Here is a 7269-nt window from a genome sequence, read left to right as displayed (position 1 = left end):
GACATTTGTATCACCCCAAAAGGAAACCCTGTGCCCACTAAGCAGTTGCTCCTCATTTCTCCCTCCCCTTACCCCTAGTTACCACCAGTCTGCATTCTGTCTCTATGGATTTAGCTGTTCTAGATATTTCATATGAAAGGAATCGTACAATATGTGACCTTTTGTGCCTGGCTTCTTTAAAACGGTGTTTTGTAAGCCTTTCCCAGGTGTCTCTCCCCAGAACAGGCAGAATAGCTGTGTCCAGAATGCTTCCTGTGTTTCTATGCCTGTTGCCAACAGCCAGGTTCGGGGACTGAGTGTGTTGATTCTCAGCTCTTGTAGGAGCCACCTGGAGACGTTGCCTCTGAGTCTTCACCTCTTCAGCCCATTCCGTGTGTCGTTGCCAGGTAAAGTCTCCCGAACTCCTGTTTGCCTCATATGACCAGGCTACTCAGAAACCTGTGACGTCTCCCGGGTGACTAGCCAAGGAGCCTGGCTGTTCATGGACACCGAGGCCCTGCCCAGGACCGCTGCAGCCAGTCTCACCCATCGTATTCCCCAGCCCCCTTCTTTTAGCCAGTCTGCTGTGAACATGCAGTACTGCACCTTGATTCACATGGTTCCTTCTTTCAGGCACTGATTTCTCTTCCCCTCCAAATCCTTTCCATCTTCAAAGCTCAAATCACTTCTGTCTTCGTTCCTCAAGTCTTTGCTAGCTGCTATGGTGCTTGTCTCTCCCCTCTCTTAGTCTGTGTGTGTGTGTGTTTTGGCCGTTTGTTCTGCACCGATCACATACTGCATTGTGCTTGATCACAGAGGCATTGCATCTTCCTTGGGGCGGGTGAGTCAATGGGGTGCGGATGGGAAGGGGAGATGGGAGAATGTTTGCAAAGTCAGCACATAAGGGACAATTTGATTATAGTTAAAATTATCCTTGGAAGTCCTGTAAATCGCTTATCAATTGTGTGCACGAAGTTGGGTAAACAACTGCTCACTAGTTCTTAGGCACGTTAGCGTTGAAAATCCATGAGGTGGAGTAAGGTGAGGAGGCGAGAAGCAGAGGGGAGGCCTGTCTGCAGATGTCTAAGATCCTGTGCCGTCAGAATGAGGGCTTCCTTCTTTCTGCTTTCACACTAAGCCACTACAATCTCAATGCATGTCAAGATGTGTCTTCACTGTGAAGACTGAGGAAACATGACAGCATCTAGCACAGAGCTGGCCCGTATTAGCAGCCCAGATGTTCACTGGATTGGCATCTAAAGCTTGCTTGACCGGGTCTGCAGACACATTGTCTTTTTAAAAGTTGTGGAAGAATTTGGCCATCCCCTTCCTCTCTTTCTAAATTGGCATTAACTGTTTCCCATCTCCCTTTCTCCTCACACGCCCATTGAATAGCTATTACTCTCCTTTCCTTAGGAATTGGTCACATCATCCCTTAGAAAAATGTTTATGTAATTATCTACCCAACCATACTCCGTGTTTGTATCCCCCACGATGCTTACCACCGTGTGTTATATATGTATAAACCAGGTGCCCCATAAATGCGTATTCTCTGTCCACCGATTCCTGTACTGCGTGAACGTTGAGTGAGCATGTACTATGTGCTGGATCCCAGGGCTACGGTGTGTATCTGAAAGACTTGCAGTAGTGAGATGAAAGTTAATTATAAAGATTTACTGTGGCAGTTGGGAAGGATGAATCCTGTGGGGGACAGGGGAGAAGTGTTCAGTGAGGAGAAGGTGCTGGAATTCAGACTCCCCCCATATGGGCAAGTTAGGAAAGGGTATTCTGGGTTGAGGAAACAAAGGCAGAGGATGGCAAACTTTTTCTGTAAAGGGCTAGATAGTAACTAGTTTAGATTTTTGGGCCATACAGGCTCTGTCACAACTACTCAGCATTGTCATTGAAGTGCAAAAGCAACCATAGACAATACATAAATGAATGCATGTGGCTGTGCTCTAATAAAACTTTATGGGCACTGAAATTTGACTTTCATTTTCATGTGTTATCACATGAATGTCATTCTTCTTTTGACTTTTTTCCCAAATATTAAATTTAAAAATCATTCTTAGCTCATGGGCTGTACAAAGACAGGTAGTGTGTCAGATCTGGCAAATGGCTATAGTTTGCTGACCCGTATACAAAGGCGTGGAAGTATGAGATCATATTGCAGTAGCAGAAGAGCAAGTAGTCAGCAATGCAGATTCTGTGATTCAGTGGGTCTGGGTGGGAGCAGAGATTCTGCATTTCTAGTAAGCTCCCAGGTGACGGTGATGCTGAGAGTCCTCACTTTGAGTAGCAAAAAGCTAAAATATGATGAGAGTTCCACTATGCCCCGATGCTGTGCTACATGTGGTGGGAATGGGAACATGTAGAAGCCAGTTTTCTGCCCACCAGGTGTTTTCTGTCTGTTTAGGAGAAGAGATTATTTAAGTAGAACAATAAATGGACTCTCCTGGATTAAGAATTATACAGAGATGCAGCTAGGCAGTGAGGGTCCCCAGAACTGGGTGTAATAACTGCCCTGGTGGTGCAGTGGTTAAGTGCTCGGTTGCTAACCAAAAGGTCAGAGGTTCGAACTCACCAGCTGCTCTGCGGTAGAAATGGCAGTCTGCTTCCGTAAAGATGACAACCTTGGAAACCCTGTGGCCGTTCTGCTCTGTCCTACAGGGTCACCATGAGTCAGAATCAGCTTGACAGTGGGTTATGGAGTGGCACGTGGACTGCAGAGTTAAGGTTAGGGGAGTCCCTGGTGAAGATGGAACTGGGCTCCTTGGCTTCCAGTCAGTCACACAGCTCGACGATAGCCACATAACATCACCCTCGAACAGTTCCTTTTGAGATTTTCTCCATTCTTCTTTAGTTATTTGTCACTCTGTCACTCAGTTGTCACTCATCTATTATCAGTGAGCCATTCCTTACACTGTTTTCTCTGAGTGGAGATTTTGCTTTGAGTAAAGTTTCTTGGGTGCGCTTCAGAAGTCTCAGGATAGAGCACGACAAGAATGGTGGCGAGGCTAAGGAAAAGTCACTTAGCTGAAGGTTAGGGACAGGATCTTAAAGGTCATGGCAGCAAAATGGATGGTTGGCTTAAGTGAGAGCAGAGAAAGCACACTAGATGTCTTGAGGGGAGAAGACATGTTGGCCGTCAAGATCAGCAAACACTCTGAAAGTTTTCTCTGGAGATGCTTCAGAACAGTCTATAAATCTTACTATAAAACTCTCAGATACTATAAAGCTCTATTGCATCTTACTATAAAGATGCAGTAATGTCTCACTACACGGCAGGCTCAGAGGCAGAGGGAAGGCTGAGATTCTGTGAACTTCTTTCTTTGTAGTGCCAAAAACAAATGGCTTTGGCTTTGTATACTGAGATGGGATATCAGGGATGCAGGTTGGTCCATGTTTGCTTTTCCACTGATCAATGTTCTGAGTCTATTGCCTTATGACTTTCACGGCTTAATACTGAATTAGGGACCGAGTGTAGCAGGGTCTTGCCTTTAAAAAAGGCCGGTGACCACCTGGAGGAAAATGCAGTAGTGTAAAACCAAATAATTCCATCTGGTCTGTGCTTGGGGCTGGTGCTCGTGGTTGAGATGGATTATGCTGACCCAGGCACACATTCTGACTGACCTTTCTGTCAAAAGAGCCATTTGTTTCAAGTTTGCTAAGAATATTCTGTGGCCACAAAACTGTACGTGTGTATGCATACACACAGACGGCTTCTAAAGCAGGGGCGCCCCGTGGAAATAACACCTATGAAAAGAAAACTCAGAAATTGGTCTGGCCAACATAAGGAGGATGATGCCAGGAGTGGCAGCCAGTAGATCCAGATGCTGCCATTTATAGTACATCACACCTGTGAGTCTGCCTGGCTGCACGTTAGACTTGCCTCGTGAGCTTTTACATCCCCTTCGATTCTGATTGAGCTGGTCTGAGGTGGTACCCAGGACAGGTGTATTTAAAGCTCCCCAGGTGATTCTAATGTGCAGTCAGGCTGAGAATCCCTGCAATACACTGAGAATGCATTGGGCAAAGCATTGAAGGAGCTCCTGCATCATCATTTACCTGTGTGCTTCCCTGGCAGGACTTGGTCAATTCACTGTCTGCCTGCAAGTCAGGATGGCTACTGGACGAGGTTGAGTGAGGTGTTTGGGGTATGTTTGTGGCTTAAAGAATGCACAAAAAAATGTAGGATGTTGCTGACAACTTAAGGATACTTACATATGCTTTCTATTTGCTGACCACTTTCTTTCACTTCTGCAGGAAAATGACTCATATTCCCTGAATGCAGAATTTGAGCAGAGATTCCCAAGCTTGGAAGTTTGCTCTTCTGTCTTGTTGGTTTTTGTGTGTATTGTGTTGTTGTTGGTTTGTAGCACAATAGATACTCCCTCGAACATTGCTGTTTTGCACCAGACATTGAGATGATGGTGTAAACTCTGGTGGATGTATCCAAAGGCCGACTTGGCACTCTCTCTGGTAGAATGTTTAATTTCATTGATTGTGATACTTTCTTAGGATTTAGAAGGTGATCTCGGTTACCAATCCTGTGAGTTGCTGCGTTATACCTGTTATGGTGTTGCGTCACCTGTGCCTTGAGAAATGAGAAGGGGGGAAACGTGTCGAGACTGCTTTGAAAAAGTTCTCAGGGCTTTGAACAGGTTCGTACCCCTGCTGAGAATTTACATTTCTAACAAGTTCCCTGCTGAGAATTTACATTTCCACTCCAGATATACTGAATCAGAACCTACATTTTAACAAGATTCCCCAGGTGATTCTTAGTATAACTTCCTGGCAACTTGTTAGAAATGTAAATTCTCAGCAGGGAACTTGTTGGAAATGCAAATTCTCAGTATGAGTTCGAACAGGAATGAAGCCCTGCTTCTTCTGTCGGGCCTCTCATAGCTAGCAACACACATTTAGAAGCCTGAAAGCTTCCCTCTGGATCTAAGTTTCTTATGTTTTAATCTTTCAGTATACGAGAGTCTGGATCCCTGACCCTGAAGAAGTATGGCGCTCAGCTGAATTAATCAAGGACTACAAGGAAGGAGAGAAGAGCCTCCAGCTCAAACTTGAAGATGAAACTGTAAGTGCTGGTTATGGGAGAAGGGGGATGCTCAGGTGTCTGCTGAACAGGATTAGATGGTACATTGTAGGCTTGTGTTTTTCCTGGAGATTAGTGTGTCTGAGCTCCTGGAACCTTTTTTGTTGTTACTGAGTGATAACGTATGTGAGAGTGCTAAACCATAACAATGCTCTATAGATGTAATACAAAAAATAAGTGTCCATTTGTTAGCAGCTGGGAGATTGTTGATGGTTGAAGGAAGCATCTTCTCAGTGGAGTGGAGGGAACAGGAGGGTTCCCTCCGTGGAGTGGAGGCATGGATGGGAGGTGAGGGAGGCAGCTGCTAACAGACACAGGCAGTGGAGCATGGGTTCTGGAACCAACCTGCCTGGGTTGGGATCCTGGCTTAGCCATTACTTTGTGACCTGGGGCAAGTTAGCAATCTTTCTGTACCTATTAATTCATCTGTAAGATGGACATGATCATTTGTCTAAGGCTGTTTTGAGAATTACATGAGTTGATGTGTGAATACTTAGGATAACGCCAGGCACATAGGCACTCTCAATACGTGTTAGCCACTCTAGTAAGAAGTTTTATTATTGACTTCTCAGGTTATTTTGCTCAAAAGACAGACAAGGTATTAACTATGAGATTCTACCCTTCCTAGTAGGTCTGATTCAGTCTTCTTTTCATGAGCCTTTTATGACTGCCCCCCCCGCCCTGTGTGGTTTATTTATTTCACAAGTATTTAAATACTTGGTATGTGCGCTGTGCTAGGTGATGGAGTGTATATCGGTGAGCACTCGCAGTCCTGCTGTTTGTGGGGAGCTCAGTGCTGGAGGGAGCAAACAGTGAACAAAAGTGAAACTGTTGTGACAAACTGCAGTGGGCGTGGGAGTCGATGGATGAGGTTCAGGGAGAAGAAATGAAGGAATCTCTAAGGAGAGGGTGTTCAGTGAGGCCAGGCCTCTTGAGGAGGTACTGAGAAAAGGAGCCAGCCATTAAAGAGTCAGGGTGCAGTGGGCCAAGGGTGGAGGGTGCTTGCCAAAGTCATGAGACCTTGGTATGCCCCCTTTGGGTGTTCAAGGAATGAAAAGGAGGCCAGTGTGTACCAGGAGACATTGAGGGAGAAGGTGAGTATCCTACAATAAGGCTGAGGATGTAGGCAGAGGTAGTTCATGTTAGGTTTGCAATGGGGGAGATTGGGAGAGAAATAGGTTTGTGTGTGTGTGTTTCTGTTCTGTTTTAAATTTTATATAGGACTTTTATTCATGGAAATGCAATTTCTTTAAGGTACAAAGGAAAGAGACATTTTCCAATTTTCTATGCAACAAAATATCGGGCCATAGGTAATTACAGAATCAAAGAACAAAGGCTAAAAACCAGGAAATTCTAATTCACAGTCCAGTGCTAGAAGGCCTACTTTAAGAAGCTGCAGTATCCTTGAAATTTTTTATATACTCTCAAAATACATACACAAGGGTAGAATCTGAACAAAAATAATATTAAAGATAAAATTACACTTATGCATAAATCATCTGTAAAGTGAGATACATTTTGATACCATTGTGTGTTACTATTTTTCCAAGCAGATAAATAGGATTTTGACCTTAGGAAATAATTACCACACAAAAGGATGGTTTTAAAGGAAGTGGCAGGAAGAAATCAAGAATCTGCTTTGGGATGGGTTCAGTTTGAGGAGCTGCACAGCAGGCAGCGCTTGGAGGGAAAGTTTGGGCTGGAGGGATTGACTGGCTCCCTCTGAACTCCAGTAGCACTAGAAGTTTGTACCATACAATTTAGCCTTTGATCATTTACTGTCTAATTGTCTTTAATTCCCTCAAGCATTTTGGTCTTATCTCCCTTTCTAGATGGTAATGACCTTCCTGAAAAATGGACCCTATCTAATGCCCATATAATACCTAATGTGGTTGGTGATTAACTCGTTGACTAGTAGGAAGATTGACCATCCCCCCATTACTAATTTCTGTTTTGTATCCATGTGAGCATATCACTTGGTAAAACTGGGACAGTAGGAGTCTTCCGGCAAAATGGTGCTCTAGGCAGAAGCACCACGCCATCCCTCCACAGCAAAGATCTGAAAAACTAAGCCGAACAGAGAAAACAACAATCCTGAAACCCTAAAACATCAAATGAAGAGATAAAGAACTCAGCCAAGCACCAAATGGAGTGAGAAAACTGACAGAGAACAGAGAGCAAGG

General features: G+C 44.5%; 1 protein-coding gene across 1 annotated transcript in view; it reads left to right on the top strand.

The window, feature by feature from the left end:
* Nucleotides 1–4965: 4965 nt before the first annotated feature.
* The window catches only part of MYO5B (myosin VB), a gene marked incomplete at its 3' end in the record, with an annotated part of 218200 nt that continues 215896 nt past the window's right edge, over nt 4966–7269 (top strand). Inside the window, exon 1 of the mRNA XM_023733930.1 lies at nt 4966–5068. The remainder of the gene's footprint in view (nt 5069–7269) is intronic.

This window comes from Trichechus manatus, unplaced genomic scaffold, assembly GCF_000243295.1.
Source record: "Trichechus manatus latirostris isolate Lorelei unplaced genomic scaffold, TriManLat1.0 scaffold00063, whole genome shotgun sequence".
NCBI lineage: Eukaryota > Metazoa > Chordata > Mammalia > Sirenia > Trichechidae > Trichechus > Trichechus manatus.
The sequence above is the reverse complement of the archived record's forward strand: the minus strand, read 5'-3'. Positions and strand labels throughout refer to the sequence as shown.